Raw genomic sequence first — 15,714 nt, 5'->3', positions numbered from 1 at the left:
TGCAAAATAGGTGCAATAAGTCAGTTTTTTGAAAAAAGGTGAACCTTGTAGCTCAAAAATTGGCCGAGATATGCCCTCCGCAAGAAACCCGTTTTTTCGTGATTTTAGCCAAAATTCGCTATTTTTCAGTTTTTTCAGAATGACTTCTAAAATATTGATTTTTCTTAAAAATGACCAACAGAGGACTTAAAGCTGACTAAATTCCTGACAATTTGCGATAAAGAACAATAAAATAGCTTTAATAGTTTAGATTAGTCTAGATTAGTCTAGATTTAAAACATAAAAAAACTTATATTTATTTGCGAAAAACAGAATTTTTTGCAATTTAACCTCAAAAAGAGTAAACTTTAAGAAACTGTATCTCTAAAACTATTAAAGCTATTCTATTGTTCTTTATCGCAAATTGTCAGGAATTTAGTCAGCTTTAAGTCCTCTGTTGGTCATTTTTAAAAATAATCAATATTTTAGAAGTCATTCTGAAAAAACTGAAAAATAGCGAATTTTGGCTAAAATCACGAAAAAACGGGTTTCTTGCGGAAGGCATATCTCGGTCAATTTTTGAGCTACAAGGATCACTTTTTTTTGTGAATTGCTCAGAATTTTATACACTTTCTTTTCTATAATAACTATTTTTACCCTTAAATGTAATGGAAAGCGGTAATTTTTAAAAAAACTGATTGTTTGCACCTATTTTGCAAAAATTTTTTGCTTTCTCGACGGAGTTCGAAGAACCAGATTTGGGCCTTTTATTTTGTCTCCTCAATGAAGGGTTTAAGCAAAAAAAATTGCAATCCTGAGATAAAACCTGATATGCCCTCTTTTACGACTAATTTGACTGGACTATAATGTGCGTATAAACTCTGATAACTGTCAATGAGAGTAGTGATTAATTTCTTTACAGTAATGAGTACTCTGCAAAGAGCATTCAGAACTTTAAGATTTAATTTTTTAATCCACACAGTAATCAGTGCTATGAGAAAAAGCAGTCATTGATTTCAGACTTTCTCCGTGTAGATTAAAATGTATATAAATATCTCTAAATTCTGAATCATTTCAATGCCAAACTTATGTCATTTACGAAGTTCCATGTTTTAATTCCTTTAAAGAAAATTCATCTGCACACATTTATATTCGGTTTAATTTAGTATGCATTTTACTTCTTATTGAGTAATTAGAATTGAAAACAATTTAATTCTTCTGTAATTTTTGTTTTTGTTTGACCGTATTAATTAATTATTTGTTTAGTAATTCTGGTTAATACCATAAAATTTGTAATCATTAGAATTCTATTTATGACTTAAATGTTGCTGATACTGTAATTAATTTGAATGAAAAGGTAATAATATGCATTGAAATGACTGCATACACTACCGTCCGAAATTGTGCAAACGCTAACATCTCGAGCTATTAAAAAACACACCCGCACAGAAACAGTGATAACGCGGTTAAAAATGAAGCTAGATGCTTTTTTGAGTTGCATTGGAAAGCTTATTAAATTTCCAATGAAATGCCACTATTTTAAGTCGTATTGCATAAGTAGGAAGCGAGATATCATGTTATGAAGACAAAAAAATAATTCTATTTTTTTCGGAATTTCTTACCCTGACTTTGACTCCTGGCAAAATTTAGAAAAGTTGATGAAAAAAATTGTTACTTTTACAGACTATTCCTTGTAACCTGAGCTTTAAATAGAGACCAAGAACAGCAAAAAATATTTACGGGTTCCCGAGATATTACAAAAAGAGTCGGACCGTGCAAAGCAGAATTTTCAATCATCCATTTCTCTAATTCGCCGTTGAGTCAATTGCGTGTCTGTGAAAAAAGTGTCGAAAATTAATTTTACCAAGTACATTCTTACTGGGATCCATTTTTTAATTTAATTTATTATATATTGATATTTAAAAAATGGATCCCAGTAAGAATGTACTTGGTAAAATTAATTTTCGACACTTTTTTCACAGACACGCAATTGACTCAACGGCGAATTAGAGAAATGGATGATTGAAAATTCTGCTTTGCACGGTCCGACTCTTTTTGTAATATCTCGGGAACCCGTAAATATTTTTTGCTGTTCTTGGTCTCTATTTAAAGCTCAGGTTACAAGGAATAATTTTGCCAGGAGTCAAAGTCAGGGTAAGAAATTCCGAAAAAAATAGAATTATTTTTTTGTCTTCATAACATGATATCTCGCTTCCTACTTATGCAATACGACTTAAAATAGTGGCATTTCATTGGAAATTTAATAAGCTTTCCAATGCAACTCAAAAAAGCATCTAGCTTCATTTTTAACCGAGTTATCACTGTTTCTGTGCGGGTGTGTTTTTTAATAGCTCGAGATGTTAGCGTTTGCACAATTTCGTACGGTAGTGTATATGGTCAAAATTCACAATGCATTTACATTGTGTGTAAAGGACATTTACATTTAATAAGGATAGACGATAATGATAAACATACAAAAACATACTGTGACGCCCAACAGGATTTGCCGACTCTATCACAGTTAAAGCGTTAAAGGTGTTACAGAAAGTTTTATATTTTAATTTCTAGTAAAGTTATCGAGGTTTGTAAGGTCTCATTTTAAAGCTTATATCTTCTACTTTAACAATATTTAAATAGTAAATTTTTTAAAAAAATTTATTGTTTAATTACTGTTTAGAAAAAACAAAACTGGCTGACTGGCTGAAATGAGAGAGAAATGTTCGGACGGCGGCAAGTTAATTTTGCCGATATAAGCAGCTTCAGGTTGCAGAGCCGATCGGAGACTTTCGAGTGCCGAAGTCCTGTTCAACTCTAGGTGTCGGGCGACCGAACCTCAGCAAGGTTCTGGAAGCTGTCCCCGAGAGCCGGTTGCAACCTCTGAGGCTGCTTATATCGGCAAAATTAACTTGCCGCCGTCGGACCATTTCTCTTGCTCCTTTGAGCCAGTCACTACCCTCTACACAGTGACCGGTATCAAATTGGCGCCCAACGTAGGGCCACGGAAAGAAAATTCCCTTCATTTTCTCTTTTGGGTCTTGATGGAGTTCAAGACGAATCCCCCACAATGAGATGTCTCCAATTCCACGTCACGCTAGCTGCCACACACCACTGTGTAACCCCCACAACCTGCGAGACTTACCCGGTCGTCGTGTAGGAGGTCTCTTTCGCACTCCTCCAGGAATTCAATCTGGACTTGAGCATTCTCGTAGAACGACGGTAAGCGATAGCAGACGCTCTTCTCTGCTAGGAAGTCTTGCTAGTCTCACTTCTACGGAACACCCTAGTTTCACCTCCGAACACGACTCTAGTTCATCCGTATCACCGAGGGTAAATTCCCCAGAGCCGAGTATCTACGATCTCGCTCTTATTCACACCACTTCCGGGAGTGGTTACCAACAACCGGTGGCGTCCAACGAGCAGTCTACCTCCTTAACTATAAAAATGTCCGACCCGGCTAATCCACCTGGCGAAGGTAGTCAACCACTAAACAGTCAGCAAGAACCGGGACTGGGACAAGGCCCACCTCCCAACGCCACTTCGCGCCCATCCATAACCCCAACGATGTCCCTACCCTCTCACTTATCGTTCGAGAATTGACTCAGCCTTATTCGGGCATTCCAAGCTCCCCCTCCACCGTTTCCAGAATTTAGTGGTTTGGATCACGAAGATCCACAGAAATTCCTAGATAACTGTGAGCGTTATTTTTCACAGGACTAAACAGATGAGAATCAAAAGACGCAGCTAATCGTAAAAGGTTTACGTAGAGAAGGGTCAAAGTGGTGGAATCTCTTTAAAGATCTGTCTCTTTATTGGGCTGACTTTAAATACAGTTTCAATCGAAAATGCTCTCCCCGCAAACCCAGTAGAGTTTGAACTCGATGAGTGCATTCCCCCTGAGTATGCTGACCGTATCCGTAGCATACTCCAAACCTATGTGTCCGTTGTCCACAAAGGTGGAAAACTCAAGAAAACCCTGGCTATCCAACAAGAAATTAAAATCCTAGATCCGAAACCTTTCCATGAACCACCCAGACGTTTCTCTGACATTAAGAAAAAATTTATCGACAAGAAAACTATCGAAATGTTGGCCGACGAGGTTATCAAACCTGCCACGGAAAAATTTAGCTTTGCTTTAGTCGTTACCAAGAAGCCAGGTGGCGAATTCTGTCTCTGCGTTGACTACCGAAAAATCAACGTACAAACTGTGGACGCGCCTCAATGCTTGCCCAGAATCCATGAAGTTTTAAAAGATCTTGGGAAAAATACTATCTTTAGTACCCTAGATCTGAAAAGTGAATATTGACAAATTCCCATGACCCCTGAATCAGGAAAATACACCGCTTTCTCTACTCCTGATGGTGGTCAGCAAAACTTTAATGTGGCAAGATAGAATGAAAGATTCTAAAGCCAAGTTAACACGCTGGCACATTTTCCTCAGCGAATTCAATTTTAAAATTGAACATGTCCCAAGAAAGGAGAATGAGCTGCCAGATGCTTTGTCCCGCCAACCTGACACTCACGAATTATCACCAGGGAATCCTGACTTAGAACGCATGTCAGTTCCCACAAAGCACAACACCTCCAGTCCACCGATCCTAAGCGCCGTTTACGCCCCGTCTCTGCTGGAGGAAATCTCTAACGAACAGCAGTCAGATCCATTAATTTTTTGCCCCGTTAGCCGGACATCCTGGAGCAGAAGAAACCACCCGGAGCATCCATAAGCATTTCTTCTGGTCGGACATGAACAGAGAAGTAAAAAGATATGTAGTTCAATGCGAACTTTGTCTCTGCACAAAACCGCTGCACGGTCAACCAACCGTCGGTCTACGGCCCCGATCACCTCGAACTGCATGCGCTATCCGTGGATTAATGGGACCGTACCCCTTAACAAGACGAGGTCACCGCTACATTCTGGTGGTGACGGACCTTTTCACTAGATGTGTAGAAGCTTTTCCCCTGCGAAATGCTGAAGCGACCACAATCACGAAGACCTTAGAGGATGAAGTTTTCTCCCGATACGGATACCCAAGCCGCATTCTCAGAGACAATGGTCCGCAGTTCCGAAGCCAAGCCTTGGGCCACAGCCTGCGAAAAGTGGAACAGTACGTTGTGGACTACTCCTACTTACCATCCCCGAGCAAATCCGACACAACGCCGAAACCAAGAAATCAAGAATGATTTACGCTTGAGGTTACACGACGGAAACCAGCAAATTTGGGACGCTCAGTTTCTAAATATACAGTTCACACTACGGAGTCGCAAGAACGCCGCTACAGGTTCACCCCCTGGGTATCTGCTGTTCGGTCGAGAACTCAAACGACCTGGAGAGCGCGAAATTCATCCAACTCACGAGCCAGGCCCGGTCGACGATACAGTCGAACAACGTGAGGGACGGACCGACGACCCTCTGCCACTCGATCCCATTCTCGAAACAAAGAACGCCAACCCTGATCATCTCACACCTCCGCGTCCGGATGAACAGGAAACTAACAGTAATGCTCATGACGATCAAGATTTAACACCAAGCCTAACTGATGCCACAGCAGTGGTATCCACTGTAGAACCTTTCGCAGCTAAACAAGCTCCGAATAGTTCTGCAAACCAACACCATGATGGAGGCGTTCCGGAGGGAGTGCCAACTTTGGAGCAGTATGAGGCTGAACAAGCCCCAACTACAATTGCAGCAGCTGAACAAGCAGCCGCGAATGTAGGATCAAGCATCGAATCGGCATCGGATGTCACTCAACAGCGATATCCTTCTGGATGTAAAACCGATGTCTTATACCGCGATGCGCGATGATGTGCGCCCCGTGCAAGAAAAAATTGAAAGATAAAAAAAGAAATTTTTTGTAATTTTTTTTGTGCAAGTTCGTTATTGGCATTTAACTCCGCTCTAAATGGGGCCAATTGTTATATTCACTCTCCTCTACTTGAGATGTTTGTGTTTGCAAACAATACCTGCAAAGGTAAAACCAAAGAACACAAACATCCTAAACTAAGGAGGGAAACATTTAGAGGGGCCTAAGCCTCTATTGTCCCGAGCGGCGACAACACCGTGGGGAAAACACGGACACGTCTGACGCATGGTGAGGAAAAACCCGTGACGTCAGTCACAGGCATCGGCCAGTTACCGCGTTGCCTGCACGACCAACGCGAAGCGTTAAATTTTAGTTTTTACTTTTAAACTTTTACTTTTATCTTCGATTTCTTAATTTTCGCGTGTTTAACTAATTTTGTTGGTATACTATTCTTATACCATCTTACTTATAATATTATAACTTATATCATAATATTTTTATTTATATTATAATATTGTTATTCATATTATAATATTATGGTTTATAATATAATATGGTTATTCCCAGCAAACATTGTGCAACGAAAGAGTTTTAATTTCTAACGTAAAATAAAATCATTTCGTATAAGCATGCAATTAGTATATCTATATATACTACAGAGCTCTCAACTTGCTGTCAGAGAGGAGAGTTTACCTTTTGCACAGGGCAGGTGAAATGTGGGGGCAACCGCTACCAGCAGCTCTGTGTAAAATCCCAGAAGGAGTTGTACTCTGGGGCTCGGGGGCAACCGATGACCAGGGTAACACCCTTCGCCACGCTTCCTTTTTCTCTCACCGTGAGTGCAGTGGTTGCTCTATGGGGGCTACCGTGTGGAACCAATGCACTCACTACATGCACTACACACTCAACTCACATTACTCTCTAGTGCAGTGAACCTTCTATGGGGGCAACCGTGTTGGTTCTAGCACTGGAACTCACACACTTACACTCACACAAATACACTTTATAATATACAATTATGATTGTACCATCCTCGTCGAGTTGAGAGGCAACTCTCTCGACAAAGATGACGCACCGGGTGAATTCTCCGCACCAAGGGGCCACTTGGTGGAGATGCAACCTGAGTTATCATAATACTCACACTAGTTTCGGGCAGGATATGAATATCAAATGTAATTTAATATCTAGTTCCGGTTTAAGATATTAAACCGTCTCGCGTGCACAATCTCGGTTTTCGTCCCTAACGTTATCTAGGGGGTTAATACTAGTAACTACCCCTCGCGAGTATTTAGCGTCATTATATTTATAATTTATTTATAATTCTTTTACAAATATATTTTATGTATAATTACAGAGCGAACGGAGATTAATATCAGCGTTGGCGTAGCCTTGGGCTAGTAACAACAGACCAATATTTTCTTGTTTCTTAATAGCGTTTATAGTTTCTTTTCTTGAATTCAGTTTTGCATTATATCGAGTTTATATTTTATATTTTATTGTTATCATATTTTTACTACGTTTTATATTTTACTTTATTTCTTTATTTTGTTATTCTTTGTTCTTTTAGGGTAGAGTGGGGTAAAAAAGCCATGGTGTAAAAAAGCCATTTGAGTTTTATTTAATAACTATTAAGCCGATTTATTAGCTGTTTAGAATATAAATACTATTAGGTAATACGCAACTTTTGAATCTAGTTTGAATGTTGTACCTAGATTAATATTGTTTTTATTGTAATTTTAATTTTTTGTTGCTTTTTTGAAAACATTTTGGTGAACTTTTCAAACATATTACAATCTGATTAAGTGAACGAATAATAAAAGTAAATGTTTGTACATAAGGAGAAAAGTATACCGAAAACGTATACAATGTTAATTTTTGGAAATTGAACTGAATTAAAAATTTATTTTTGCTTTTTTAATAAATGGTCTTGGGTGTAAAAAAGCCAGGGCAAAAAATCCATTGAATATTTTGTGAAATTCACTTGTTTTCTATTTAAACTAACCTTCTTATTTTACAAAACTTTTCGTGTTTATTTAATAAAATTAATTAAACACGACGAAAAAGTAGTTCAAAGTGCATTAAAAAAATAAACAATGAAAAAACGGTTGCAACGAAATATGTTATCTGTGGTAAAACTTAAAGAGAACTTCTAAAAAAGGTACGAAAAATTGGCAGTGCAAATCGAAAACAGGTAAACTTAATATAATTTTCAATTTTGCTTGCTAAAAACTCTTTCATAATTATTAAAATATTTTTCAAATAAGACTATTTGTCATATAAATATAGGAAAACTATAAAAATACCTAAATTGATAACATGTTTTGCTAAAATCGTAGGGTGGCTTTTTCACCCCACCAGGTGGTGCAAAAAAGCCACTTACAGTGCTCTCGTAAAACTCTTATAACTTAGTCCTTTCATGAGATAAAAAATATTTCCGTCAAGAATTTTCAAGCTTAATAACTAAATTTTCAATAACAATTGGAAATTTGAGAAAAAAATTTTAAATACAGATTTTACAGCATCAAAAGTAAAAATGTGGCTTTTTTACCCCACTCTACCCTACTATTTTATTTTGTTAAAATATACTTTTTTACGAAGGTTTAATTTATGTCTTTTTACTGACTTTACCTAACCTCATTGACGTCACTAATTGTCTTGCTAAATTTTTGTAATATTTTATAGTTAAGTGGAATTTAATAATATTTAAATTGTAAGAATTTATTTATTTAAAGTACCCGGACTCCATCCGGCGAGCATATCCTTTGGCAAATTTTAAGATCATTACAATTGTTACATAACAGTTATTTCACAGAATATCACACGTGATATCACATGATAGAAACATGTGACATGAAATGTCGCACAGTGGTTTGAAATTGAAAAGTAGGGTTCAAAATAACTTAGAGTCAACAAATCTTAACCGATTTTAGAATTTCTTTTTTTTAAATAATCTTGATTAAATTGCTAAGAGATCGCTTAAGCCCGATTTTTGATTTTCAATTTGCATAATTATTTAAATTTGTATAAACAATTCAAAAAAACGCACTTTTTTACATATTTATTATTATCTCGAAAATATGGGTATTTTTTTAACGCTAAGTATTTTAACTTATACCTATAGTTCTCTGGAATGTAAAATGGTGTTGTAGACCCATTTTTAATTGTTATGAACAAATTATATAAACAAATAGACATTTTAGACGATGGCTTTCAAAAAACTTAATGAAACTCGTTAATCGGGAGTTTTTGGGGTCGCTGATTACGAATATGACGTCACTTTTCAAAATTCAAAATGGCGGATCCAATGTGGCGAACAAATTTTTTTAAAATTTTTGGATTCATGAAAAATAACAAAAAAAATTTTAATTAATTTAAATTTAAGTACTTAAATAATTGTTTAATACATTATTTTAATTTATTTACTAGTTTATTATTTAAAAATTAAATTAAGTCCTTCGTTTTTTGTTATTTATTAATTAATAAATTATTTAATATAACTTAATAAAATTATTGATGAAAACTATTGATGAAACTATTAACTTTATTGTTGTTATTGTTATTATTATTATTTAATAAATTAATAATCTTTATAAATAAGATCAGACTTTTGTCTGTACATTGCATAGAAATTGAAAATTCCTACTTAGTTTATCTATTCAAGTAGTAAGAATTCCAAAAATGCCAATAAAAAAAATTATGTATGTATGTATGTATGTATGTATGTCTGTGTGTATGTATGTATGTATGTCTGTCTGTCCGCGATATTTTGTCCGGGACAAACACAAAGACTACTTGACCGATTAAAGCGAAACTTTATAGTCTCTTAGGTATTAGTCTAACTAAAATGTATAGCCATATCCGATTGAAAAATATTAAGCTGAACGAAAGTTATAGCTTTTTTCACAAAATTCAAAAAAAAAAAATGCAAATTTTTAAATTTTTTGGTAAATTGATGTGACACTTTCTGTAGCTACTTTTTAATATAAATACAACTAATTTTCACTATAAAAATGAAAAATAAATAATATTTTCGAGTTTTTAAGACAAAATCATATTTTTGATTTTCGACAAAATTTTTAATTAATTTTTTTTTAATATTGTTTAATTTTTTATTAAGTTGGTAGTGATATCGGTTACTGGTTTTAAATTTTAAATTACATTCGTTACATTTATTTTATTAAAAAGTTTAGAGTCATGAATTTTATAGCATGTATTTTCATATTTCAATTAACGTAGAAAATAAAATATATGTATATGTTCAATATAAAGGGTACAGTAAGAGCATCAATAAAACTGAAATTTAACTTCAGCGGGTACGGTAACATATAAAGTCCTTAAAACGCCATTAGGGCAAATTGGGATTTATGAATCAAAATTTTCTTATTTTTGAATTCTAGAAATGTTTTAAAAATAACTATAAAAATAAATAACAAATTCCTATTTATGAATTAAAATTTTGTTTCTTCAATTTTAGAAATGTTTGGGGTATGTTGTTGCTTTTGAAAATTCTATCTGGGCACTAAGCAAAAACGGGTAAAATGTAAAATCCCATGTGGAAATTTTCAATACGGATATGGAAAAATTATACCTACTTGAAAAATAAAAAAAGATTTTACATGGGATTTTTTTAAAATAAATATAGGCTTTTTGAGTTTATTTAAGGTATAGTTATCACTCAAAATCATGTCGCAATTTACCATACGGTTTTACATGGGAATCCAAATGGTTTCCTTTATGAAAGTGAATCCCATGTAGATTCCCATGTAGGAATCGAAAACGTTATAGTTTCTACCAATACATTTAACAGAGTGTCTATCAACCGCGAAAGAAAACCGAGAAATTTAATTCGACCAGGAAAAATCGGAAATTTTTTGCCAAACCGGGAATTTTCTTATCTAATTAAAAAATGTTTTATTATATTAATTCGTTTTTAAAAAATTGTTTTTTGCTTTAATTTTTATTGATGTAATATTTTTATTTGTCAAAATTTAAGCCCTACATTCAGACTACTATAGGTCTTATTTTAGATTTTAGCAGTAGTAACGTAGGGTCTACTTGCGATACAATTAGTTCGAATTAGACTCTACATAACTCCAAAAGCTTGTGGAAAATTAGGATTAATTTTTAATACATTAATTGAAATACTACAAACGCATAAAGTACTACAAACTGGCAAATACTGTTCTGTAAATCTGAATTAGTTGAAAATAGTATTTGATAGGAAAAGTCATTTAGTGATTCAAACAGTAATATTGTTCTAATGAAGTAGTTAATGTAACTAATTATTAGTTTTTCCCAAGCAAATTAAATTCCCGATTCGTAGACACCTCTTTAAATATATTAGTAGAAACTAAAACCCGTCGAAGACGGGTACGACAGCTAGTATGAAAAATAATACTAAATAATTGACGGATGGACATATGCAATTCTTACTTATTTTTCTTAATGAATTATTTTCAAAAATTCGCGCGGTTTACATTATAATTCCTTTTGGTACGGCTAGGTGTCGATGTTTTAGTTTCGAGAATCTCTCCTAATAATGACATTAGTTGAGGAATATATAAGTACGAGAAACAGTATATCTAGAAATTGTACAAAATTTATGTCCTTTTTGAAGGTAAGTTCTATACTCTTTATCTGAGGATTCTCATTGAAATTAGTTTCTTTCAAAACTAAATGAGATCAGTCTTGATAAAGAAGCTATCAAATTGTTAGATCTTTCTATTAATAAATAATGAATTCTAACACAAAAAAGTAATCAGCTTTCAATCAGCCCTTTTCAGGGCTACAAAAATTGCATTGTTTTTAATGAGATTTTTTCAATTATTTGATTGACTGTTCCCGACATTTTCAATTTTGAAAATCTGATTTTAGTTTCTTAATCAGCAACCCTGAAAACCCCCAAATAACGAGTTTCAGGCGTATCTAAGCGATTTTTAGAAAAGTCGTCCGCGATATTGGATCCGCCATTTTGAATTTTGAAAAAGTGAAGTCCTATTTGCAATCAGCGTCCCCGAAAACCCCCGAGTAACTAGTTTCAGGCGAATCTGAGCGATTTTTAGAAGAGTCGTCCGCCATATTGGATCCGCCATTTTGAATTTTTAAAAAGTGAAGTCATATTCGTATTCAGCGACCCCGAAAATCCTCGAGTAACTAGTTTCAAGCGAATCTGAGCGATTTTTAGAAAAGTCGTCCGATATATTGGATCCGCCATTTTGAATTTTGAAAAAGTGACGTCATATTCGTAATCAGCGACCCCAAAAACCCCCGAGTAACGAGTTTCATTAAGTTTTTTAAAAGCCATCGTCTAAAATGTGTATATGTTTATATAATTTGATTATAACAATTAAAAATGGGTCTACAACACCATTTTACAATCCAGAGAACTATATGTATAAGGTAAAATACTTAGCGTTAAAAAATACCCATATTTTCGAGATAATAATAAATATGTAAAAAAGTGCGTTTTTTCAATTGTTTATACAAATTTAAATAATTATGCAAATTGAAAATCAAAAATCGGGCTCAAGCGATCTCTTAGCAATTTAATCAAGATTATTTAGAAAAAAGAAAATCTAAAATCGGTTAAGATTTGTAGACTAAGTTATTTTGAACCCTACTTTTCAATTTCAAACAACTGTGTGTCGTAACATGAGGGTCACAGGTACATAATTGTTACAAGATGGGTGATGTAACAGTTATGTTGCTGCGTGACATTAAATTATTATATCACAGTTATGTAAATATGTTACATAATTAGAAGAATTTGATACATAATTGTTATGTCACACTTATATCACGTTGTAACTTATTATTATATCTTATTATTATAGTTATAATATTATTATACTTATTATTATAGTTATGTAAATATGTTACATAATTGTTATATCACACTTATATCATGTTGTGACTTATTATTATATCACAATTATGAGATTCTGTTACATAATTTGATGAGTTTGTTACATAATTTTAACATCATTATTATGACTTACGTGAAAATTATTGTTATTATGTATATTCAATAAATAATAACAAATGCCATATTCTGTTACTCACTATTATGTAACTATTACGTAACAAAGAGAAACTTGTGACTTTTTAATTTGTTATATACAATTAACGTGTTAGTAAAAATATCTACCACACATTAGTCACAGTGTTCTGTAACAATTCTGTAACATTTACGAAACAATGTTACACACATGTAAGTAACAATTTTGGAGCAATTACATAACAATGCTACACACATGTGAGTAACAGAAAGAAACGATAATCATACTTATTACAATTATACTACTCGGGATTGCAAATTTTCATTTTATTCTGAAAATTCCATTTTTCATCACATAACATTTCAGAGTTATAAACTTTAAATTAATTTTTAATAAATTTGTTCAAATTAAAGTTTTTCTTTATTAATTTCTGATAACTTTTTTACTAAAAAAAATTATGATATTTTTTAAATTAATGGACAAACTTTTCAAAGTACGTTAAAAATTTTAAATAAAATTAAAAATTAGTGATTTTATATTAAATATCGTAAAATGTTCCAAAAGTCGGCTTCTTCACCCCACTTTACTTTTACGTACTCCTTTAAAAGTTTTGGACATTAATAATTTTAATAAATACTGCTGATAATAATTATTAATAATAATTTAATATTAATTTATTGTAAATTAATAAACTTAAACAATTAAACTAGATTTATAATCAAAAAATATTTTTTCGACAACAATAATTATAAAATAGTGTTTCATGTTACATAACAGTTATGTAACAATTACATAATTTTATTACGTAACAGAGAGACTGCAATTTTAAGTAACAATTTTGTAACGACAGTTACAGAACATTGTTACTTTTATGTTACATAACAATTACATAACAGTTACGTAATTCAGCTCTTATTACTACCGAAATGTTATGGAACATGTTTGCTGTGGTTATTCAATATTTTAGTTGTAATAAAGACTTAAAATATCAATGATTTCTATTGACAGTGGTTACTTTTTGTATTTTCATTTAAAAAATTGTAATCATAGCCTACTATTTTTTGCTTCTAAGTTGTCTTTCTTCAAATCGCGTCACATATAATTAATAAAAATGTAACATATAATTTTTTAATTTTTAAACAATAAACTATAAAAATATATTATCATTATATTCACGATAGTAAAAATGAATATATAATATTAATTCTGTATATAAGGTTTAATCTCTTCATTGGATAAGTTGTGAATATTGTAATAAATAAATTTTTATCCCACATGCACAAAAATGGCGCTTTTAGATAGCTGACGACAGGGAGTAAAGTCACTTATTTGTTCGACCATATGAAAATGGCGTCCATTTTCTCCCATGTGCAAACATAACAGCTGATCCCATGCGTTATTTTTGCCCAAGGGAGAAAACGGCCGCCATTTTCATATAAGTGGAACAAGTGAATGACTTTTACTCCCTGTCGTCTGCTATCTGAAATTGCCACTTTTGTGCATTAGGAATAAAAAATATCGTAAGTAACACGGGAATAAAGGCAGCCAATTTGTTAACGATGATTTTTGTGACATTCGTTCCGGTCTCGGGGCGCCCTCGACCTCCACTCGTGTCACTAAAATCACCGTAAACAAAAGGCTGCCTTTATACCCTTGTTGCTTAATATACTATTATTATTTCATATCGTATTCTCTAAATATTCAAATTAAAATTTGCCTTGTCATTTTATCCTTAAGAACTAAAGCAAAAATTGCTTATTAAAAAGAAACAATTGCTTTGCGAGTATTGTTTTTGTTTTTAAACAAAAATTACCTAAGTAAAAAGCACATTCTGCTTATTATTTATTTAAGTGCAGTGTAAAAGAATGTATCACATTGTTATATGAGGCATTCTCTAACGTAAAAGCCACCCTAAAAAAATTTCTTTTTGGAAATGAAGTATGTTAAAGTATACATAAAAACAAGTATGTATAGTAGGTTTTTAGGTCTGTGTAATGCGTGGTTGCCATGTTATCAGGGCCTCAATTTTTTCAGTATAATTTTCAAATGGCAATATCTTTTACCCATATCAATGGATTTTAAAGTTGTATAAGTGTTTTTAGTAGAGAATTTTCCAAACTTTTGAATGAAATTACTAATTATTTAAAAAAATGTAGTTTCATAAAAAAAATGTTTTAATCTCCCCCCCCCCTCTTTACCATCTTCAAATTTTTTCAATAAGTCCCAAAAATGTTCCTTATTTTATAAGCTTTTTACCCCTCAAAAGCCATTTTTGGACATTGAAATGCGTACAAGCTACAGATGATTTTGTAACCCGGTGCAACTCATCAATTTTGCCCTTATTATTATAATTTTTACCATAGTGTTGTGCAGTTACTGTCAATTAGAAATTTTTTAGTAAAATATATTGTTTGGAACATGTAAAGTAGGTGTTTCACATTGCACTATTAAAAATTCATTATTTAAAAAAAAAATTCTAGACTTCAAATCTGTGTTTCATTACTTTAAAAAATACTGAAACTCCATATGTCGTCGGCTTGGTGGAAAACTGTACCATTTCGGTAAATGTTTTTAAAACATACCATTTCCAGAAAAAAGTTTTTTGCTTTTTTCCAAGTTTGTCAACAATGTTGCTAGACATAAAATAAGGTTATGCATTTTTAAAAAACGGTATCTTAAATATTCGCTTGTTCATCTTTTCAATGTATTAATTCAAAATTTCTAATAATTGAAATTCATTGCTTGTTAATCAATAGAAATTCTTTAATGCAACGCTTTTCAAGATCTTCATCGAAATGGTATGTTTTATAATAAACTTTTAAAATGGTATAGTTTATAACGAATTCTTGAAATGGTACAGTTTTCCACCAAGCCATTGATGTATTTTACTTATTCATAACACTTCATGTGATTACAATATCACTGCTTTTATAGAATTT

The sequence above is a fragment of the Leptopilina heterotoma genome, unplaced genomic scaffold, assembly GCF_015476425.1.
Source record: "Leptopilina heterotoma isolate Lh14 unplaced genomic scaffold, ASM1547642v1 Lhet_91, whole genome shotgun sequence".
Classification (NCBI taxonomy): domain Eukaryota; kingdom Metazoa; phylum Arthropoda; class Insecta; order Hymenoptera; family Figitidae; genus Leptopilina; species Leptopilina heterotoma.
The sequence above is the reverse complement of the archived record's forward strand: the minus strand, read 5'-3'. Positions refer to the sequence as shown.